Raw genomic sequence first — 23842 nt, forward strand, 5'->3', positions numbered from 1 at the left:
TGATCTATATTTCTGCTTGGCTTAAGCAGTTTTTTTAAAGATTTTATTTATGTATGTATTTATTTATTTTAGAGAAAGAGAAGGCACATGCACAAGCCAGGGGAGTGGCCAGGGGGTAGGGAGAGGGACAAGCAGACTCCCGTGCTAAGCATGGAGCATGGGGGCCCTATCTCAGGACCCTGAGATCATGACTTGAGCGGAAACTTAAGAGTCCTGAGCTAAACTGACTGAGCCACCCAGGCGCCCCTTAAGCGGATTTGAATGTGATTGTTTCAGAGCCAAATATGCATTCTTTGAGTACAATTTTACTAGTAGCAATTCATTTATCTATTATGTAGGCTGTCTTGTCAAACCAAATTAAAGGTTATATTTTGTCTTCTCCATAAGCAATCTAGAGCCAAGAATGAAAACCACATAATATATTTTTAGGATTAAACCATTTATTACTGATAGATAATGGCAGAGCAGAAACAGTAGGCACCAGTTAGTCTGCATTAGCTCATGAGCCCTGGATAACTTTTTTGTGAACTCTAAAGATTCATGAAATTCTATTACTTGCATTAACTTTCTGATAAGTTTCTGATGTGGTCAGTTGCCCTCTATCCCTGGTCACTGCAAGTCCTTCTGCACACTGCAAAGGGGCTTCTATTCTCAGAGGATCTTTGCTAAGAATTTCCCCTTTAGGGTGTTTTTTAGAAAGAATGAGCACCTTAGCCAAATAAACTAAGCCTCCTCTCAGGCCAACCACTTAAACCACTGTGGGGGAGGGATCCCTTCATGTAGAAAGGAAAGTTGTGTGGTAAGAAGAATAGAAAAACCTGTTTTTTACTCAGAATCCTGCCTGATTAAGAAGCTAAGTATATGACAAAATCAAGAATCATATACACAGCTAATATTTACTGAGGACATTCTATGTTGTCAAACACCAACCCAAAGCACAGTGTACAGAATAAAAACTAAAATAGTCTCATAATTCTATGCATTTATGAAATAATGCATTTAGATCTGGGGTACCATATCTTAAAAGGAATATTTAAGAAATTGATGACCATAGTGATAAGGAATTTGGACAGATGGGATTCCAGAGTTAAGTAAGTTGAGGACACTGCTCTTGGAAGAAAAGATTTAGTGGGAGCAAGGTAAATCTTGTTAAATAAAAATATTCGAAGGTTTTTACCTATGAGGAAGTTGTAGGGGAAAGGGATGCAGGACAAATGTAATTAAAAATAACAAATTTAAATGTCTTTTGTTTTAAGATTTGTTTATTTTGAAAGAGAGAGCACATGCGGTGGTGAGTGGGGTGAGCAGAGGGAGAAAATCTCAGATAGAGTCCCTGCTGAGTGCAGAGCCTGATGGATATAAAGCTCCATCTCATGACCCTGAAATCATGACCTGAGCCAAAATCATGAGTCAGACACTGAACTGAGCCATCCAGATGCCCCAAATATGTCATTTAAAAAAAAAAAAAATAGACTACCAAAAGTAAAGCTCAGTAAGACTTGGGTTAATTAGAATAAAGAGAGGATTCAGTGAGAAATCATCCTAGGGGAGGTCATAGTTTCAAAACAAGGTTGAGAAACACTGTTTTAGAGCTCCAAAAATGGAATCAGTTGTCTAGTAAGATAATCAGTCTCAAGAAAGTGAGTTAGCGGGGGCCGGGGTGGCTCACTTGGTTAAGAAAGTGAAGTAGCCAAACCATACTTTTTAAAATAAGTCTGAATTTTCTCTAATCTTAAGAAGATCTTTGTTTCAGAGGTCATTTCTAAAGTCCTATTGCATATATCCATGAAGCACATTGAAAGCTATTCTCATATAACCTCATAAGACACAGTTGGCACATGGGCCAAAGTCAGTAGCAAGCAATGTATTCACAGATGAATTGATTGCGATGAGACATTGGAATTTCTTTCATATGTGTTTTTAAGTTTTATAAAAGTCTATAGGGTAGAAAATTTAAATCATTTTTATTTTAATAAGAACCAAATATCCCAAATTATTGAAACTATAAGATGTAAAGGTAACTTATATCAACAGGATGGTTGAAAAATGGTGTCCATGTATCAGTATGTAAATTGATTGTGATACATCTTTATCAGATGGTTTTTCATGAAGCTTGCTACATTAAAAATATTCCATTGTCATAATGATATACCATAGTAAAATAGAGAGAGTAATGATATCGCTTGGTGGCTTTTATACCTTTTAAAAGAGAAGAAATTGTTATTTTTAACAACACAATTTGAAAAGTGCTCATTAAGGTTAGTCTTTCTAAAAATTCCTAATGAAAGAAAACAGGAGAGTAGCTACATGAGTTGCAGAACTTATTTGAGTTTTGTTGATTAGTATGTTTACATTTTTCTAATTGAGATGTTAGTTTGTCAAAGAGAGGAATTACAGGTAGCAGATGGAGAGGGAGAGAAATTGGCTGAGAAAATGAAGTGGTGATGGATATGGGCCCAAGAACTCTAATAACAAGGAGAATGGTTCTTCCTCTAGTTAGGTGGTTGTCAGTGGGTTACCTTTGCCCTGCAGAGTACATTTGGCAACTCTTGTGACAGTTTTGGTTATCACAACAGGGTTGGTTGGTGCTGTGACATCTGGTGAGTAGAAAGGCCAGGGATGCTGCTACACATCCTACAATGCACAGGACGCCCCCCACAACAGAGGATTATCCAGTCCAAAATGTGTGTAGTGCCATGGTTGAGAAATCCTGATCTAGTTGTCAGTGTAACATTGTATTGGGGTACTGTACAAAGAAATATGTAGGTATAAGAGATTTAAACTAAAGAAGCTTGAGCCCTATAGCCTTAATCTTATTAAAGTAGAAAGCCACATGGCCTACAGTTCTAACACTTCTTTATTTAAATGAATCAAAAGTCAGAATTGGAGTGCCTGGCTGGCTCAGTCAGCAGAGCATGTAACTCTTGATCTCAGGGATTTAAGCTCAAGCCCCACATTGGGCATAGAGATTACTTAAAAATAAAATCCTTTAAAAAAAATAAGTCAGAATTAGTTTAGCACCATCTTAAGAGCTCAGTTTATTTTCTTCATGGGTGCATATAATAAAAGTATTTTGAAATTCCATTTTAAATTGTGTGCGTATGCCCAATGAGCAAGTCAGCAAAAATGCTTTTGTTAACTTAAAAATAAAACTGTAGCAGTAAACATTTCATTAACTTGTCTGGCAAACAATAATGCACATAGTTTTAAAACAGAGCTGCCAATCTCTCATCCTGTTGGATTCTTAAAAGATTTTGAGGCTGGTATTCTTCCAGGCCATTATTCTGTTTCTGAGGAATACCTATCTTTTGCTAATCAGATTAAAATAAAAAGAGAGCTGGTATACCAGAATACAGAGATAAACGGTAATTTCATTATTAGTCAATACACGCTTCATAATAATCTTGTTTTTACTTGTTCTATTTCAACAACTTTTTTATTTTATAATAAATGAATAAAAACTTAAGGAATTATTGTGAGATCTTTCATTTTAATCCTAGCCATACTTGTTTTTAGAAGTCTGAAATTTCAGTCCTCTGAGTTTTTCTTATAAAAAAAGCTTTGTTTTATTTTTTTTAAGATTTTATTTATTTACTTGAGAGAGAGGGAGAGAGCATAAGCAGGGGGAGAAGCAGAAGGAAAAAGAGAAGCAGGCTACCCACCGAGCAGGAATCCGATGCGGGGCTCCAATCCCAGATCCCTGGGATCATGACCTCAGTGATGCTTAACAGATTGAGCCTCCCAGGGACTGGATCAAGTCCAACATCAGGAGCCTGCTTCTCCCTCTCCTCCCTGCTTGGGCTCTGTCTCGCTATCTCTGTCACTATCTCTCTCTCTCTCTCTCAGATAAATAAACAAACGAATAAATAAACAAAATCCATTTCCAGGGGCACCAGGGTGGCTCAGTCGATTAATCGTCCAACTTTTGATTTCTGTTCAGGTCATAATCTTGGGTTTGCAGGATCAAGCCCTGTGACCAGCTCCATGTTCAGGATAGAGTTTGCTTGTCCTTCTCCGTCTGCTCCTCCCCCCACCTGCGTACACTGTCTCTCTCTCTCTCATAGCTAAATAAATAAATAAAATCTTTAAAGAAATAAAAGCCATATCTAAAGTCGTATTGCACATATTTTTAGTACAGTTCTGACTTGCAGCTACGTGATACAAACAAACAAAACTTCTTTCTATTTGCTTCCTCTAAACATGAAAAAGTGGAATTGTGTAGACTGCCTCTATAGTTTTTACAGAAACATCTGTTATAATAACACATTAACTCCCACCATTGACCGGTTAGTTGTTCTTGGGACCAGTTCTTCCATTTTGTGATTTGTGCCTTGGTCCTAATTCTGTCCGGGGCCTTCATTCTCCTGGCTTCTATCTTGATTTCTATTAAAATTTGTTTCAGAGTATCAAGTAATTGGGAACTCTCTGTGTTTCTAAATATCTATATGGAATTGTTAGAAGTGTGGTGTAGCTGTGTTTATACAGAGCAGGTACATTTTCTCATGGATTACAAAGGAAAAATTAGGATTTTTTTTTCCTCAACAAATCAGTCTAAAATCAGAGAAAACTAGCTTAATGTTTAGCTAGTGATTCACACTACATAGAACACTTTCATAAATGTTTTCTTATTTGGATCTTACAATAACTGTATGAAGGGAGTATTATTATTATCTTGGATATAAATGAACTATAAATTTAAGTGAGATTTATGACTCCAAAACTCACAAAGTCCAAAGTGAGTCTCTGGAAATTAAGAGCCAGGTGTTGTGACTTCTGCCTTATGTGCTCCATTTCCTAGTTCTGCTCTGGGTTCTCAGGGACTCCAGCCCACATGACTGGGATTCTAGGTAACAAACTAGGGGTGGGAAGGGCACCCAAAGGAGGAAACAGGAAGATCCCCCAGATAGAAGACCATCTCTTCCTGTCTAATAACTCATTTACTGTACCTCTCCCCCATTTTTCTGGAGCCCCAGTACCACAACACCTGTTTTGGCCAGTTTTACCAGTTGACTCCAGCTCTTGACTCCGTTCCTTGTGACCCTGTTCTCCTAATCCTCTTGTTCCTGCATTTCACTGCTCATGCAAGTTGCCCTGTCTTTATAAAAAAAAATCCTTAAATGATAGAAATGAGTTTCTTAACAACTCAAAGCAGTTTTTAAGAAATATTCATCAATTTAGTCTCCTTCTTTTCCTGCAGAAGAACATTTAAGGTACAAAGAGTAAGGTAAACCATGTTTTAATATGGTGGTATGTTATTGATGTGTTAATATTAAAAGTTAGGTATTAATGTGATAGAAAGGGAAGTAGAAATAACAAGCTTTTACTTATTCAGACTAGTTTTACCGAAACTCATTCCTATACATAGTCAGTCTTTTGATTCCAGGTGAATAAAGAAACTGGAGTAGTTCTCAAGTACTTGGCACCTACTTACTAGCGAAAGAGTCAATCATATCCAATGAGAGCAGTAATGCCAGTGGTTTATTTCTGGGTGTAATAGTAAGGCTGAATCTTAAAATCTCATAAAACGATTATTTTTGCAATTCTGTATTTGTATTTATATATTTGGATGTGAGAGGGAAAGAAATATATTGAAGTAATATTTTTCCAAGCAGCTATTACATACCAGATACTGCTTTAAGCACTTAGATGCACAGTGATGAACAAAATGCATTAATGGCATTTCCACTGTAAAGTGAGTAAGTTGGTCAAGAGAGAAGAGAAGGGCAAAAACAGATATAGACATTGTATTTCCATATCAGAATTTGAACTAGCAACCACAGCTGAACCATGGTATATTAGAGAACTTAACATTGATTCATTTACCCACCCAGTTACCATCCCACCAAACTTAATATGAGAGCTTATAGGCACTTGCTAAGATCCAAAGAGATAACAAAGTAAACACGGGAAGGAATAAGCTAAATGGGTGAAGGAAAGTAGGAGATATAGCCTCCAGTTATGGAATGAATAAGTCTGGGAATAAAAGACAGAGAATAGGGAATATAGTCAGTAATGTTATAATAGCCTCATAACAGATGATAGCTACACTTGTAAGCGTAATATAACATATAGAAAAATTGAACCACTCTGTTGTATACCTGAAACTGATACAACATTGTGTATCAACCATACTCAAATAAAAAAAAATCTTTTTAAGTGAGCAGGGAGTGTTCAACCCTCTAATCCCAATCACACGTCCTCTCAAATTCAAATCAACATATACAAATTCAAATCAACATTGAAAACCTGTTATGTGTACCAACAGATTTTTTGTCCTGGCTGCAATTAGAATTATTGGTGAGGCTTTTAAAAATACGATTGCTTATGTTCCCCTTAAAACCAATTAAATCAGATTTTTGGGAGTGATGTCCTGGCATCAGTATTTTTTCAGCGCTTCCTGGTGTAATTCTGATATACAGCCAGAGTTGAAAATCCGTTTCCCGTCAGATGCCCAAAGGGAGAAAAAAACAAAAAAGTGAGGAAAAAAAAAAATACAAACATGTATCCATGTTTCTAAAAGATACTATCTTTCTGTCATTCCATGAAGAAAGGGAATAGGAACAAGCACATGTCCCTTCATATTTTTATCCAAAAAGTTAGTTACATGTTGACTCCTTCTATAAGTAGAGGGGAGTTGGAAAAAGTATAAAGCATGTGCCTTCCCTCCAGGAGTTTAAACAGTGGCTAAAAATAAAAGGCAGAGAAACAAGGAAATAAAAGAGTACTCAAGAAATATCTCCAAACAGCAAGAGACACAAGTACTTTGGTCTATGAGTTCCCATAATGGCAAAGGAAAATTAAAAGAGCTTTTCTGATGCAAAACCAAGAAATCATTCACCCCATGTTAACACTCAATAAAGCAGTTAATATACTCCCTAGTTTTGCAGCAGAATATTCTCATTCTTGTACAAATAAGCAGACCATTTCTTATTTAAGGAGAGGATATTCTCATTAGAAACAAGTATGACCATTTCAAATGGCTAATCCACGTATTTGTAAATTGTGATACGTACTTGCAAGGGTGTATATCTCTCCAAAGGCTTAGAGCAGTGAGTGAATGTCCCCAGTGAGATTTTTAGGAATAAATTTAGGAATATAATAACTTTTCCAAGAAATATTCCCATCGTTAAAAATATATGAAGTGATATTACATGTTCTCTTATTTAATTCTCACAAGTATATTGAGAACATGAAGCCCACATTACTTTGAAGTGACAAATGCAAGTTTTGAGTTTAAGTCTTCCAAGTCCATTGTTCTTTTTCATACCTGAATGTTTCTCAATCTTAGCTACATATCAGAATACCTAGGGAACTTTTTCAAAATTGCCAGGACCCAGCTCCTCAGTAATTCTTACAGTAGCTTGAGGGAAGAGGGGAGAGGGTGAAGGGGGCCTAGGCAGCAAGGAAATAACAGGTGCTCCCCAAAAGAAGAATATTTCAGTAATCCTACTGTTAACTCTTCTAAAGTGAAATACAGATTTGTTAATAGTTAAAAACTTTCTGCACAGCTATGAAATTGGAGAATATTTATGAAAAGATAAAATAAGAATACTATGAGGTAACAGAGTTTTAATAACCCTTGGAATGCCATTATCTGGCAACCTAACTCATAAGGCACCTTCTTATTACACAAACTTTATTAAAATGTAAATTAAATATAATGTGTTCTGAAGAAAATCAGTTTGAAAAAGTGGGCTCGGGCTTTCCACATTGAGTCAAAATCAAGTCAAATAAAATTTTTCACAAGAGTCATTCCAGGCTCTTGATAGATTATAGAATTGAAACCAGGTAATGTTATATATACTCAGAATCATTACTATATTACTCAGAGTATTTTTTCTGTCTCTTGCAGAAGTGCATTCTGTCTTTTAAGATTTGAGAATAACATTTTGGATCGTTCCAAGAGTATTTAATATAAGCAGGATCTGTTACTATCTAAAAAATTATACTTAGCTCCATAAAATAATACACTTTTGTAAAAGATAAATCTTGCCTAGATTTAGGATCTGAAAGTATTTTCTTGTGATGTTTTGTAATTAAAGGGTAGCCTACTGAAAACATCTTCACTAAGCTGGATAAGTTTTCATCCATTTTTTATGTGTTTAAATGCATGTGTACCAACATATTTTATGAATGGAAAAGAGGAGATATATCTATCTATCTATATAGATATATCATATTTTATAAAATCTTTGGATATATTTATCCAAAAAATGTGCATTTTTTGGATTAGACATTTACTTAACATAGTTACCATGGGAAGTAGGATTTGTGGGTGGCACCACTTTTCTAAGAGAAAAATGCAGCCTATTCATATTTTTGTAGAGCTTAGTTCTTTTATAGCTTGTATAGACCTTTGATCATCTTCATATTCCTCTTATCTCCTAAATACCTTTTGATCACATAACTTTTTGAAATTTCTTTGGGCTATTGAAAGAGAGATTAAACTCAAAGCTAGTAATTTTCCTAATAATCCCTTCATATCCCATTTCCAAAGAAAGGAGAGTTCCTTCTTCAACCCAAGGTGACTCCACTTCATCTATAATCTATATTCTTAACCATGATTGCTGATTTACTCTAGGACAGACATCTTCAGGTTGACCCTCTCTCCTATATATCTTCAGCCTCCCCTTTTCTCTCTACCATCTCCTTCACTCATATAAAAACATGTTCGCTTTTCCATCTTAACAAGAATGCGCCAAAGAAAAATAATCCAATCAAGAAATGGGCAGAAGACATAAACAGACATTTCTGCAAAGAAGACATCCAGATGGCCAACAGACACATGAAAAAGTGCTCAACATCACTTGGCATTAGGGAAATACAAATCAAACCACAATGAGATACCACTTGACACCAGTCAGAGTGGCTAAAATTAACAAATCAGGAAATGACAGATGTTGGTAAGGATGTGGAGAATGGGGAACCCTCCTTTGCTATTGGTGGGAAAGTGGCTACAAGCTGGTGTAGCCACTCTGGCAAATAGTATGGAGGTTCCTTAGAAAGTTGAAAATAGAGCTACCCTAGACTCAGCAATTGCACTACTGGATATTTACCCCAAAGATAAAACTGTAGTGATCCAGAGGGGCACCTGTCCCCCATTGTTTATAGCAGCCATGTCCACAATAGTCAAACTATGGAAAGAGCCCAAATGTCCATCGACAGATGAATGGATAAAGAAGATGTGGTGAATATATACAATGAGACATTACAACTATTATTCAGCCATCAGAAAATGAAAACTTGCCCTTTACAATGATGTGAATGGAACTAGAGGGTATTATGCTAAGTGAAATAAGTCAATCAGAAAAAGACAATTATCGTATGATCTCACTGATATGTGGAATTTAAGAAATAAGGCAGAGAGTCATAGGGGAAGAGAAGGAAAAATGAAACAACATGAAACTAGAGAGGGAGACAAACCATAGGAGGCTTTTAATCTCAGGAAACAAACTGAGGGTAGCTGGATGGGAGGGGGGTGTGGAGGATGGGGAGGTTGGGTGATATATAGGGAGGGTATGTGTCGTGGTGAGTGCCATGTGTTCTGTAAGACTATGAAATCACAGACCTGTACCCCTAAAACAAATAATACATTATATGCTAATCTAAAAAAATAAGAATGGGGAAAAGGAGAAAGCTCCCTTAAATTTCTTCCACCTCCTCATACCCAGTTTGTCCTCTAGCCCCTTCTCTGTATCTGTCCTTCCCTTCCTCCAGTAGGATCTCCTCCCTGTCTATATCTCATTTATTCTTCAGCTCAAGCTTGGGGTCCCACCACAGAGGTCATGACCAACATCCTCATAGATATACCCTTCATTTATACTCTCCCTTCATTTATCTTCTCCTTTCAACATTTAACGCTATAGATCACTCTGTCCATCTTGAATTTTTTCTTTCCTTACCTTCTGTAACTCCTTTTGCTCTCTAATTCTGTGACTACTTTTGCTAAAACTCCTCCTGACTTATCTTCTCTCCATCTCTTAAATATCCGTACTTCCCAGAGTTTTATTCCCAGCTCTCTTGCTCTTCGTTTTAACAGATAATTTTGTTTATTCTTGGCCTTAGCCACTGGTATGTTGGAGTCAGCTCCTAAGGACAAGTAATGCACATCTCTTCTCAATTCTTTGTTCATTGACCGTCAGGTTGGTAGCTTGAAATTGACCAAGGTAGGAGTAATTATGCCACAGATATCAGTAAATGCTGCAAATCCATGAGGTTTAGGGTTTTGTTTTTGTTTTTGCTTTTTTTGTTTTGTTTTGTTTTCTAACAGTTAGCCTAATAGTACACCACTGGCTTTAGTAATGATGTAAATGCTGCCATTTCTCAAACCTGTGTCTCACACTTTCTGAGCACCAGCCAATATTTCCCACTGATTTCTGACCAGTTCCTCTTGAATGCCCAAATGAAACTCATTTTCTTCTCCCAAACCACCCCTCTTCTGCCCTAGTCCACGCTTTGGCTAATGACCCCACCATTCTCCTGTCATCCTTGTAGGAAGCCCAAACTTCTCTCTCCCTCTGGACCACTGTATCTAATTAATTAGGATAAATAGATAGGTAGGTAGATAGACAGAGAGACAGATAGATACGTCTCCACTTTGTTTCACAGAAGATTTAGGTTATCTCAACAATATGTATGATAGGACAGGACAAAGTAATTTCTCTCACAGCAATAGTAAAGGAGGGCATCTGACCAAAAGAGAAATAGATAAACTCAGAAGTGAGATGAGTATAGAAAACACATGCCATGAAGTCCAGCCCCCTACATCCTGTCAGTTAAGTCAACATCCTGAATTGCTCTGGATCCGTCTTTGCCAACAGTGCAGTATCGCAGCCTCCCTATCGACCTTCCCTGCCCCCAGACTTGCTGCTTTCCCACCCTCCCATGCACTTCCCATAATGCTTCCAGAGAGGTTATTCTTGGGCCCAAATCTGATTCTATCACATTGTCTTTCCCTTTAGCTTAGAAACTCAAGAGTAGTTCTCCACTGCCATGGAACAAAATCCAAACACACCCAGAGGAAACCTCTACCAGATTTTTGGTTCATCCTTTGGTTTATCCCAGATATCACTCCTCTTCGAAGCCTTCCCTGACTCCCACAGGCCTTCTTCCACTCTATATCTACATCTCTCATAAGTATCTGTTATTTGTTATTTAATTCCGTTTACAGGTGTGGAATGCTTACTTTATGCCATGAATTGTATTTGGTATTGAAGATAAAGACTTAGATAGTCCTTGTGTTTTAGGGAGCTTTAGTTGAAAAACATATTTAAGCAAATCATAGAAAGTGAAATGAGCTCTACACAGTAGAAGAGATACCTCTGCAAGGTACAGAAATAATAGGAAGGATGGGAACACTGTCTCATAGCACATGTCACATTCTAACATGATTCTTACTTGTATTTCTCTCCCATTGGAATGGGAGGCATATATATCCCATGTACCACAATGGGAGGTACAGAGTATGTGTACATTGGTTGGTGTATATGATGGATGGATGGAGGGATGAATGGATGGGTAGGTGGATGAATGGATGGATGGATGAAAAGAAATTTCAACAACTGCCTAAAATTATTTAGAAGATTATCAACAATTCTAATGACCCTTGCTTTCCTTATCATCTGTTACCAATTTTATTTAGAATTGGGTGGATGGAGGCATATAAATATGAGAACTTGTATACCCTTACAATACCATATAAGCAAAATCTACCATGGGAACTTCCGTGGTTCAGCCAGATTTGAATCTGTTAGCTGGTCAGGGAGGAGCTCAGGGCCGAGCCTTTTCAGTGAGCCCTTTGCTAAATACATCAAAGAAGTCTGACACTTGATGGTTCATTTGCTTTACAATTTGCCGGAGGCTCAGGCAAAAGGTCCCAATTAAAGGATCTGTGTGTTTCTGTGGTGTCTTGCTCAGCAGTAAGGGGAGAAACCCCGGGGCTTCATCACCTCACCAAACAATGCATTCAGTTAATCCTGCTAGATTAAAACCAAAAAGCCCCACACATTCTGAAACTTTATAGTTTGGGTTCACGATAGTTGCATCCCTCTAATCTCCGAAGGACTCTGTTTATGCTGGTATAGAAGTGTCTAGACTCTAGAACAGTAGTTCTCAGTCCTGGCTTTTAAAAAAGGAAGGTAGGCAGGTAGGAAGGAAGAAAAGAAAAAAAGAAAAGGAAAAGCAATCAATACCAGACTCCACCTTCAAAGAGTTACTGGCCCCTAGCTGGGCCCACGCATCAGTATTTTTTGAAGTGCCCAATTACTTTTTTTTTAAAGATTTTATTTATTTATTTGACAGAGATCACAAGTAGGCAGAGAAGCAGGCGGGGGTGGGGGGAAAGCAGGCTCCCCGCTGAGCAGAGAGCCCGATGTGGGGCTCTCAGGACCTTGAGATCATGACCTGAGCCGAAGGCAGAGGCTTTAACCCACTGACCCACCCAGGCACCCACCCCCAATTAATTTTAATGTGTAACCAGGATATGAAAACACTAAGCGTCAAGACCAGATAACTTTACACTTAGCCTAGAATTTAATTCACAAGACTGCCTCCTTCTTATCCTTGAGGTCTGTACCTAAATGTAACTTTTTCAGTTGGGCTTTACTCATTACCCTGCCCCTCAGAGAATTTACCACAATATGAAAATAACTTGTGTATTTATGTTTTTCTAGTTTATTATCTGTCCCTCCTACTAGGTTAGGAACTTCATAAGATATTTATTGGCATCTCCTGGTGAGTGAATGTGAGCTGTAAATCTAAGAATATGTGTGACTGCTGCTAGGCTGAGTCAACAGAGGGGAAAAGAGAATTGGAAGAAAATAAAAGCAGATGAAAGTTTGAAAGCAAGGAATGCTATATTTAGAAGGGAGTTACAGAAAGCCTCAGTAGATGATTCAAGTCAAGACATAGTTCTAAATTGCAGTACCACAGATTGCCTACCTATAACACTTCTTTATGACAGAAAAACAAAACACCTCTTTATTCACAAAGTAATATATGCTTGTAAAAAATTCAAAGAACATGGCTGAAAGTGAAACTTCTAACACCCCCTGCCCCATACTCCAGGAATAACCATTGGTTATAATTTAGTGTTTATCATTTAAAGTATTTTATAATGTGTACACAAATAATAGACAGGCTGGTTAAAAGAGAATTGAACCTTTCAGAAATATATTTCTCAGTAACTAGTCAACTAGTAACTAGTCAAAACCTGTAGTCAAAGCCTAGAGTTGCCCTATGGCAAGACACCTGTAAGAGTAACTTGATAATTTAGTGCAAACTACATTTTTTATAAGATAATCTAGTTACTGAGTATTAGATTTTTTTAAAGTGTTCAGTTTCTTTTGAATCACCGTGTATTTTATATACACTTAAGTACTCACACACACATTTTTTTTTTTTTAAGATTTTATTTATTTATTTGACAGACAGATCACAAGTAGGCAGGCAGGAAGAGAGAGAGAGAGGAGGAAGCAGGCTCCCTGCCGAGCAGAGAGCCTGATGCGGGGCTCGATCCCAGGACCCTGGGATCATGACCTGAGCCGAAGGCAGAGGCCTCAACCCACTGAGCTACTCAGGTGCCCCACTCACACACACATTCTAAAAATGGATTCTTATTGTACCTATTAAGGAAGTTTAGTTGTTTTATTGGCTAGTTCTCCTCCTAGAATTGAGGCTTAGACTTAAATTGTTTTAAGTGGGCATGCAGGTGTCTCAGTTGGTTAGGCGTCTGCTTTTAGCTCAGGCCTTAATCCCAGGGTCCAGAGATCAAGTCCTGCATCAGGCTCCTTGCTTAGCAGGGTGTCTGCTTCTCCCTCTGCCTGCTGCTCGCCCTGCTTGTGCTCTCTTTTTGACAAATAAATAAATAAAATCTTTTAATAAATAAGTTGTTTTTTTTTTTTTAAAGATTTTATTTATTCATTTTGACAGAGAGAAATCACAACTAGACACAGAGGCAGGCAGAGAGAGAGGGGGAAGCAGGCTCCCTGCCGAGCAGAGAGCCCGATGCGGGACTCGATCCCAGGACCCTGAGATCATGACCTGAGCTGAAGGCAGTGGCTTAACCCACTGAGCCACCCAGGCGCCCTAAATAAGTTGTTTTAAGTGGTGATAAATTTGGTAGTACCTTTTTATTTTATCACCTTTCAGCTATTTGGATACATACTAGTTCAACAATCAGCAAATTATGCAGGCCAAATCCAACTCTTCACCTGTTTTCATAAAGTTTTATTGCAGCACAGCTATGCTTATTTTTTTCACATAAAAACTATAGCTACTTCTGTGCTGTAATGATAGAGTTGAGTAGCTGCAACAGAAGCCATATAGTCAGAAAGAAAGAGAGGGAAAGAGAGAGAGAGGAAGGAAAGAAGAAAGGAAAAGAAAGAAAGAGAAAAGAGAAGAAGAAAGGAAGGAAGGATATAGTCCACAAAATATCTACTATATTCTCTAGGAGAAAAGTTGGCTAATTCCTACCCTAATTGATCAATTGGAAGGGGAGGTGAACCATGAGAGACTATGAACTCTGAAAAACAATCTGAGGGGTTTGAAGGGGCGGGGGGGTGGGAGGTTGGGGTACCAGGTGGTGGGTATTATAGAGAGCACAGCTTGCATGGAGCACTGGGTGTGGTGAAAAAATAATGAATACTGTTTTTCTGAAAATAAATAAATTGGAAAAAAAAATTCTCCACAAAGAAAAAAAAAAAAAAAAGATTAAATCACCAGTAAACTATCAGAACAAACCAACTGAGTCCAGGGTATGAGAATATGTTAATGATTCTGGAATTTTACACTTCTAGGTAAAGAAAGAATAGAATGTACTTGTCTGGTTGCTTTTAGTAAGAAAGAAGGAGGTCAACCAAAGCCTTGGTAAATGATAGTGGGGAAGGAGTGGGGAAACATGTTCCATCTAGCTGGGTCCCGTTTTCTTGTCTGGCAGGTCACATCTTCTCCCTTTCTATTGTCTCCCTTCCCAAGGAGAACAGTGCTCATTAAAGATGTAGCCAAGATTTTCAGAATACCTGCAAGTTGAATCCTTTGAATGTAAACCAGTCTGTCTTGTCTTCGCTGCCAAGCTTTATAAATCATTTGGCTGAACAATTAAAGGGCTGGAACCCTTGTTGAATGCTGCCCCAGGTGCTGTGGGGTGAAACTGCCCCCTGCCACTCAGCATGCAAGGTGGGGACCCCACACAGTGATGGTTGTAAGAGAAGCACCACAAGGCATTTGGTTTTCATCCCCACTGGGCTTATCTATTCTCCCCCAGTCCCAAATTTTGCTGGAAACACCCCTCTCTGGACATTCTATTGGGAATCTTCCAGTGACAGGTCTCTGAGTGTTTGTTTGCATTAGTCAGCTTTGAAAAAGTGTGTTGCCATAACAGTGGAAAGCATTATAATGGGTCAGGCTTGCTGGAGGCTGACCACCTCCTCTTTGCTCTGTATTGGTCTCTAATGACTGACTTCCTCCTTCCTATGGAACTGGTGTTATGTGAATTCTGAAGTTGCTATCTCTTGGATAAATCATGTACTGACTGGCCCTGAATTTGGTTTACAGCATCCCTCTTAAGTTACGAATTATTTGGAGATTGGGGTGCTCTTCCTCTACCCCTTCTTTCTTTTTTTGCATCCCTTGCAACTCCTTGTTTTTTGAACCATTGCTGCTACTGAAAATAAGTGTTAATATATTATATCCCCATGAGCATTTGCTTTTAAGCTTGTATGATAGAATGTCCCTATAATCTCAGGTATGAACATTATGAACATTCACATTTTCTAGAAGTACCAGTTCCTACCTGCCACTTTTTCCCTGCTTTCACAACATTCATACAGAGCTTCACACCCTCCTCATCATTCAGAGTTGGGACAGCGGTAGCCAAAAACTTGAATGATCTGTATAACTGAGAACAAATAAGATTTTGTGTCTGCCTTGTACAACTAGATGTTTATCTGTCCACTGTATCTGTGTAATTGGCCTGAATTTTTAATGATGAAATTGCAGAACTGAGAGGGACCTTGAAGATCATCTAATTGGGTAGATGTAGAAGGGGCCTGAAGAGCTAGCGTAACTCGTCCAAAATGATAAAGCCTAGTCCTTTAAACCTTTAGATAGTAGTTACATATCCCACCCATAAGACTTCCCCTCTAAAGGACAATTTAAACAAAGAGAAATTCCAGAAACTTCAGTTTGGGTTCATACTGCTTTCTCTGATGAGTATGTGTGTGTTCTGAGGCTCTCTGCTGTCTGTAAATCAGACATTCTTGCTGGGTTGCATCAGATTCTAGGCGATGTGATTGATGAAGAAAGGGCAGAGGAGAGATGACGTAATGGCTAGTGCAGCATTTACCTGCAAATTATCTCTAGCTATGTACCGCTCAGTGTCTGTGTGACTCATGTACTGAGGCACTGCCATCTCTGTTATTCAGCACTAGCCTCACACTTACCTCACCCTATGTTTCTCTCCTTTTCTTGCCAAATCTGATTAGAAGCACTTTTGTTTTAAGCCAATGTTTATGAAGCCATAAGTGGACTTTGTACCGATGACCGTGTGGAGAAAGTAAAAGAATATTAGAACAAGAAAATTATATACTGGCTTAATCAAATCAACTTGGTGTCTCTCTTAACTTACTTCATAGCACCTATTATGTGCCTTCTACTGTCAGTGCTGGTAGTTTTCTTCCTTATATTTCTAATTTGTCTCTCAGCTTCAGTTTACTGGCTGACAGCAAACAAACCTACAGCAAGTGCCTACCAGTATCAGTGACTATGGCACAGGCTTTCATATGCTGTTTTTCTTGTAAACCTCAAAGCAGTTAGTACATGTACCCATTAGAGAGGTAAAAACACTGGTCCAGTTAACTTAATTAATATGTGTCAGAATTGGGACTGGAATCCTGATCTCTTGACACCATATATAGTACTTTTTCCACTATATCACAAGTTTCTTTGATTTTATGTACTCAGGGAATTTTTGGAAGAAAAATGTTCTTTTCTCTCAAGGGATCATCATACTTGATATTATGTCTGCCTCAATCCTTTGTTTATCCTTACGGCACTAGAAGTCAAGAATATAGGCATCTGTATATTGATTGAACAACAGCACTCAAGTTGTCTGGTAGAGTTGTATCATATAAACACTAAATTTGCCTGAATTCAACTATACCTGCTCATCAAATGAATATAAAAAGAGAAGGAATCATAATTTGCATTGTGCAGACAAGTCTATTCTGGTTGTATTCAATGAATCCATAACTAGGAGTGAACCTGAGTTAGGGGATTTGTGTTGATTTTCCTCAGCCTATGTCTGTTCCACGTTCCCTCTCAGAGTAAGCGTCTCTCCTTGGTCAGTGCTGTTTTGTACAACATGTATCCTATTGTACAAAAGCCAGCTTTTGTACTCATAAGCATCCTTGTATTCAACCAAAGACAGTAATCTGTACCAGTGCTGGAGGAAAAGGCCACCTGGGTTATACCTACTAAGGTATGTTGTCTTCTAGCATGGGACCTTCCTAGGAGATTTTCAAGGTAATTTTGAACAAAACTTGATTTTTTTTTTCCTTACATATTCTTTGAAAGCCTAAATCCCAAGTAAAGTCCAGCTCCTGTAGATTAACATTGGCTTGCATGAAATCAGGCAGGGAAATTTTGTTTAAATTGAACTGAAGCTGCCTTGGGCTCAGCAACATTGTATATATTGTGGCTAAACAAATCTTTCATTTTCTGTTGTGCTGAGTTGGAAGGACTGATACCAAGCAGATCAAATACTCACTGTGCCCATAAGAGAACTGTGTTGTTACTAAAACCAAGGGAGGAGAACCAACAGGAGGAAGGGTGTGATGAGATCACCCAAAAGAGTACTAGGGAGAGACAGAGGATTAAGAAAGCCCCATTGAATATAGTCACAGGTGATTTTTGAGAGGGTAGTGTGATCAGTCATAAAGTCAGAAGCAAGACACATTTAACATCCTCTAATACCAGATCAGAGTAGTCAGCAGGATATCATAAATCCCAGAAAGTTGCAGCAAAAAGAGAGGCTGGGACTTGAGATCTGAGGACAAGAGGTTTGTGACAATAGTATACAAAAAATAGGATATGGAGGTTAAAAAGAAGAGGAACATGTCGTCAAGAAGAATTCTGGCTTCTGAGCTTGTCTGAGATTCTCCCAGTGGTGCTGGTGGGAAAGATCCAGCCTCTGAGGAAGTAGAGGCAAGAATTACTGATGTCTTGTGGCAAACAGCTTCTCATATCCTCCTACCCATTCCGTATTGGATTTTGTGCAGTTGTTATTTTCTAAGTAGTTAGGTTCTAATTTTCTTGCAGTTTGGGAAATCAAGGCTGGTTCTGCAAGGCTGTCATGGGATTGCAGAAGAGAGTCCCAGAAGTCAGCATTTGTAAATGGAAAACCCATAAAAGTTCAGCTCTCATGAACAGAAAAATCAACTCATTCATAATACCAAACCATCATCATATTCAGGGAAGTGGAGTTAAAACCAAGGCACCTCCTTTTCTTTCCTGTATTTGTATAGCTAATAACACCTTGCATTGTTAAAAGTGAAATCCTGCTGGTGATAATTTGCTTTCTCAGATAGCTCACTTTGTATTTTTTACTTACTATCAGTGTGAACTCCAGAAGATTGCTTGACTACCGTTACTAAGAAATAGGCTGTCTTGAAGAAATTGAACCTGGGAGGCTAGAGTGCTCAGATTAGGACAGAATCTCACAGTGGGGCCTCTCTATCCCCACTGTATGTGTATAAGAAATCCCTTGGATGCTTATTAAAAATGTAAGTGCCAAGGCCCCACCTTAGACCAAATAAATATAAATCCATGATCAAATGTGGCTAAAGAATATGCATATTAATAAACAACCCTGAGAATTCTTGTGAAACCTAAAATTTAAGAGCCACTGGATTAGGAAATGTGTGTATGGTGGAATAAAGCAAATCCTAGAAAAATAACCATTTACTAAATCAAATTCCCATCATTCTAAATTTAAATCTTATCAATATAACTATGGCCAGGCATATTTGTTTTAATGAAAATCCATAAACTTCTTTGAAGCTCTTAGGAGAAAAATATAAAAACAAGATACATGTAAAATGTTAACAGTAGTAATAAACACCCTTGAACGTGAGAAAAAGGATACTGTTATGAATTCAGAAAGGCTTTGTGTTTTGTGAAATTTCTATCTTTTCCCAAGAAGGGGAAGAGGGAAAAGGAGGGAAAAACACAGAGAGAAGCTTTCCTTGGCTTTGAAGATCCTAATCCTTTGTTCTACTTGCCTCCAAAATACAGCTTCTTCCTACTCACAGTCCCTTTGCCACAGGCCAGCTGCATCTCATTGATTGCCATGTCCACTATTGCTCGCTCTTTCTTTCTTTCTTTCTTTCTTTTTTTTTAAAGATTTTATTTATTTATTTGACAGGCAAAGATTACAAGTAGGCAGAGAGGCAGGCAGAGAGAGGAGGAAGCAGGCTCCCCACCGAGCAGAGAGCCCAATGCAGGGCTCAATCCCAGGACCCTGGGATCATGACCTGAGCCAAAGGCAGAGGCTTTAACCCACTGAGCCACCCAGGCACCCCCACTATTGCTTTTTTAATCCTTATATACCAGAATGAGAATGAATAGTAGAAATGAGAAAAGCAAATTGATAAGACCAACACCTTAGATCAGAAAGCCCTTAGCCATAGCTGTCTGGGTGAAATCATTTGCCCTAGTTATCAACTGCACGGAATGTAGGTGTATTTGGGAAATTGAGGGGTAAGGGCAGTAAGAGAGACTGGCTCCTGTTCCACTGCCCCTGTTGAACTTCAGAAACTAAACTGAACTAATCTCTCCTCCAGCCCTCATCTGTTCTTTGGCTCTTATTTAAATTTTGTCTTTGTTGTCTTTGAGTTGTTTTCATTGTATAAGTCATTTCTTAAATAATCCCTAAATTTCTTTGTTATTGGCACTGTTATGTACTTAACTAATACACTGCTTTCCTCCTTCCCCATTATCATCATTACTGCCCATAGAGGGATAAATTTGAGTCCCACCTTTCACCTCTTTTCATAAGGTGATCATCTGTAATTTTATGCCCTAAAGGCTCCTTTAAAAAAATTTTTTTCTCTATATAGTCATGAATTCTATCATTCAAATCCCAGACTTCTAGCTTTACCCTTTCTGTATTATTAAACTCAGCTTTGGAATGATGAGAATCCAGCTTGTTTATCATACATCTTCTCTTCCCAAGAAAATCCAGCTTGGGATGCACTCAGCCCTCGGCATAGTGACTCCTAGAATTTGCTGCTTCAGTTAAGAAATTAAAGCTAAGAACAAATGGTCCTAAGTCTGTATTCAATCAGATAACTAATAATAATTGTACCATCTCAGTCAAAGTAAGCAAGCATTCTTGATAGATAGACCATGATGCATTGTCTTGAGCTTTTGGATTACTAAACCCCTGCAAACTCTTAAAATTGAGCTATCTCTAATATGTATTATGAGGGATTTTTTTTTAAAAAAACAGATTTGGGGGGGTACGTGGGTATCTCAGTCCATTAGGCATCTGACTCCTTGATTTCAGCTCAGGTCATGATCTCAGGAGGAGATCATGTGAGATCAAGCCCTGCATAGGGCTCTATTCTGGGGGTAGAGCCTGTAATTATATCTGTCCCTTTCTCTCTGCCTCCCCTCTCCCACCTCAGCAAAGAAAACTGGTTTTTGAAATATTTTTTCTTTGGTCTTGTTTTACATATTCTTTATTCAAAATCTGAGCATAGTCACCTTCATAGTATTTATTTACTGGCTCTCTCAGTGCCTTAGCTGGTGTTTTTTATATGAGATTTACACCATCTTGTGGCCTCTAATTTTCCCTGACTTGGTATGTTTCTTGTGTCCTTGGTATTCATTAGCCTATTGTCAGATGTTTGAAAAGGTAAGAAGAGGGAAAAATCACCTGTCATTTTCTGCTGCAAAGGCCTTTATTACTTTCCTCTTTTTTCTCCATGACCAATTGAGTCAATGATTTGAGTCTCTCAGATTTTGCCTTTTTTTTTTTTAAAGATTTTATTTATTTATTTGACAGAGAGAGATTACAAGTAGACAGAGAGGCAGGCAGAGAGAGAGAGAGGGAAGCAGGCTCCCTGCTGAGCAGAGAGCCCGATGCGGGACTCGATCCCAGGACCCTGAGATCATGACCTGAGCCGAAGGCAGCGGCTTAACCCACTGAGCCACCCAGGCGCCCCTCAGATTTTGCCTTTTTATCTTTTATTTTCTGAGATCAGAATATCATATTTCTTAAAATTTTCATTTGTCTAGAAAACCATGTAGAACACAGCCTTAGTGGCGTGTCCCCAAAAATGATCTTTTACTGTGTTCACTGATCTATTTTGTATGAAATATCAAATTCTGGAGATCCATGCTTATACATCCCGCACCTCAAAAAGATAGTACAGGAGCGCCTGGGTGGCTTAATGGGTTAAAGAAACTGCCTTGGGCTCAGGTCATGATCCCAGGGTCCTGGGATCGAACCCCATATCGGGCTCTCTGCTTAGCAGGGAGCATGCTTCTCCTCTCTCTCTCTTTGCCTGCCTTTCTGCCTACTTGTGATCTCTGTCAAATAAATAAATAAAAATTAAAAAAAAAAAAAAAGATAGTACAGTGAGAGAAACCAGATTACAAAGGATGCAGTAGTCCAGTTAGGAGAAATTAGTAAGAAATCCATTATATAATGAAGAAGGGAATTAGTTAATGACAAAATTTACTTTCAGTTGGGTGTCTAAAGCATAGAAAAGGCTAGAATTGGCCCAGAATGTATACAGGTATTGCTATTTTTGCAACTGAAGGCCAATCTTCAAAGTGCTTTAAATCTGACAAGTACTTCATGGAGGGAAGCTAAAGTGTTGTATAGGCAAAATGGGCCTATTGCTTTGACAGTCATTGTTATGAATTATAATATAGGACTGACAGGAATCATTGTAAAAGATATATTATCTTAAAAAGATAGATATATTATCATCTAGTGATAACAAGGAATTGGCAAGAGGTGGACACTGAGATAAAAGTCTGTTGGTATCTGTTGGTGAGCAGATTCTCATGGCCTCTCACTCATTGGTTATTGTGTAGCATGGGATTGTTAGTTTTCTAGGTAGTGAGGTTCTAATTTTCTTGCAATTTGGGAAACTCAGACCTCCCTGGCGATTAGGGGTTGGATTTGGTTTCCCCAGCAAACCTGGCTATGGGACCTATATAAAGGGTGTTGCCCTTCTCATCTACTAAGTTAACAAAACATTTTCCATTTCCACCTTCTCAATCTTTGTACTAACATAATTACAGTAAGTTGTTGCTACTCTTGAAGATAATCTCTGTTCTTACATCTGGGATAAAGTCTTTCAGTAAAGCTGCTTAAGCAGTGGGGAGGAAAGAACCTTTCCATAAAGTTCAAGTCTTTCCTGATAAAGGTAACTACTCCACCCCTGCTTCCCAATTAGATCTCCTGCCAGCAATAGCATAGACTTGAGCCAGTGCCAAATGTTTTAATACCATAAGGACTCAGTTGATAAAGTCTGTGCATGGCAAAGAAAAAAATAGCCAAAATTCCCAAACTCAAATTTTCCAAGATTTCCATGTGAGATGCAGCCAGGGCACCCTTCATCTAATTGTTACCATGTGTTGCTACAGTCATTGGTACCCTGCAATTCTCTAACACTTCTAGAGATTAGAAATTACAGGAAGTGCTAGCCATTTCAAGATGGAAATTTACTCTAACTGCAGAGACTTTGGTCTTTGTCAAAAAGAAGTACAATAGCAAAGACGGAGTAATTGTGAGACTAATATTGTGATCTTTCCAAATAATTACTGAGTAATTATTAGTCAGTTAGCATTCATTGTTGTACTTCCTTTTTCCATTAATATTTAACATGTGTTTTGCTAGCTTTACTTCCCTTATTGTCATAAATTCTAGATAGGAAAACTTTATTGTCTTGCTTGGGCACAGAAAGGAAATGCCAACACTAAATAGTTGTTGGGTATCTGCCTAGTTGAAGCAAAATGGTTTCATAAATCCCTAAGCTAAAAGAGATTAATTAATGATTAAGGATTACAAAGTACCCAGACCTTTCAGGAACCTGGAATACCTATATAAATACGAGAAGGAGATGTTTTTCTCTCATAGACAGTGATTTTCAGATCTCATTTATGATACTTTTAGCTTCAGCATCCACCAAACTTTCATCATAGTTGCTAATGAATAATAACATTGACTTAAGGAGAAGGAAAAATGAAAGCTGTGTGGCTATTAAATGTTGAATGTCCCTAAATGAGAATTCAGATTGAGCGCAGAGACTGTATTGAGTAAGGCCTGTTTCAACTTGCCCACTCAACACTTTGCCTCCCGTTTAAAGATATTAGTAGATTTTAATGAAACCTGTAATATTACTCAAGAATATGAGACTCATCTTCAGTTCAACTTGTTCTCCTGTTGTCCTAAGGCAAACTAACAGCTAATATAAATTTCCAAATAGTTTGAGGAAGTTAGAGCTCACAGTAGTAGTAATAATATTGATTGCATGAAAAGCAAGAACAAGACTGCTTGCCCATGTTAGCAACCTGAGCAGTCAGAGGCATTAATGGACCATGAAAACTGGAGAGCTGGGGTGACTGTGGGTCAGAGCTAAGGTATATAGACAAGCACAGTGTCAGAGAAATTTTCATCACCTCCACTAACACTGGGCCATTTCTCTTGATAGAGCAAGCTCTTAATTTCCCCCAGTTGTTAATCTGGCACCTTTCATGAATATCAGTGTTCACTTTGGAAAATAAAAAAGCAAAAGGCCAGAAAAATCCAAGTGTTAAGGGGGAAAGA

General features: G+C 38.2%; 1 protein-coding gene across 3 annotated transcripts in view; it reads left to right on the plus strand.

Annotated features, from left to right (window-relative positions):
* CMSS1 (cms1 ribosomal small subunit homolog) overlaps nucleotides 1–23842 on the plus strand; it is a 389957-nt gene that overhangs the window by 178251 nt on the left and 187864 nt on the right. The gene's annotated exons all lie outside the window — the stretch shown is intronic.

The sequence above is a fragment of the Neovison vison genome, chromosome 6 (assembly GCF_020171115.1).
Source record: "Neovison vison isolate M4711 chromosome 6, ASM_NN_V1, whole genome shotgun sequence".
Classification (NCBI taxonomy): Eukaryota; Metazoa; Chordata; class Mammalia; order Carnivora; family Mustelidae; genus Neogale; species Neogale vison.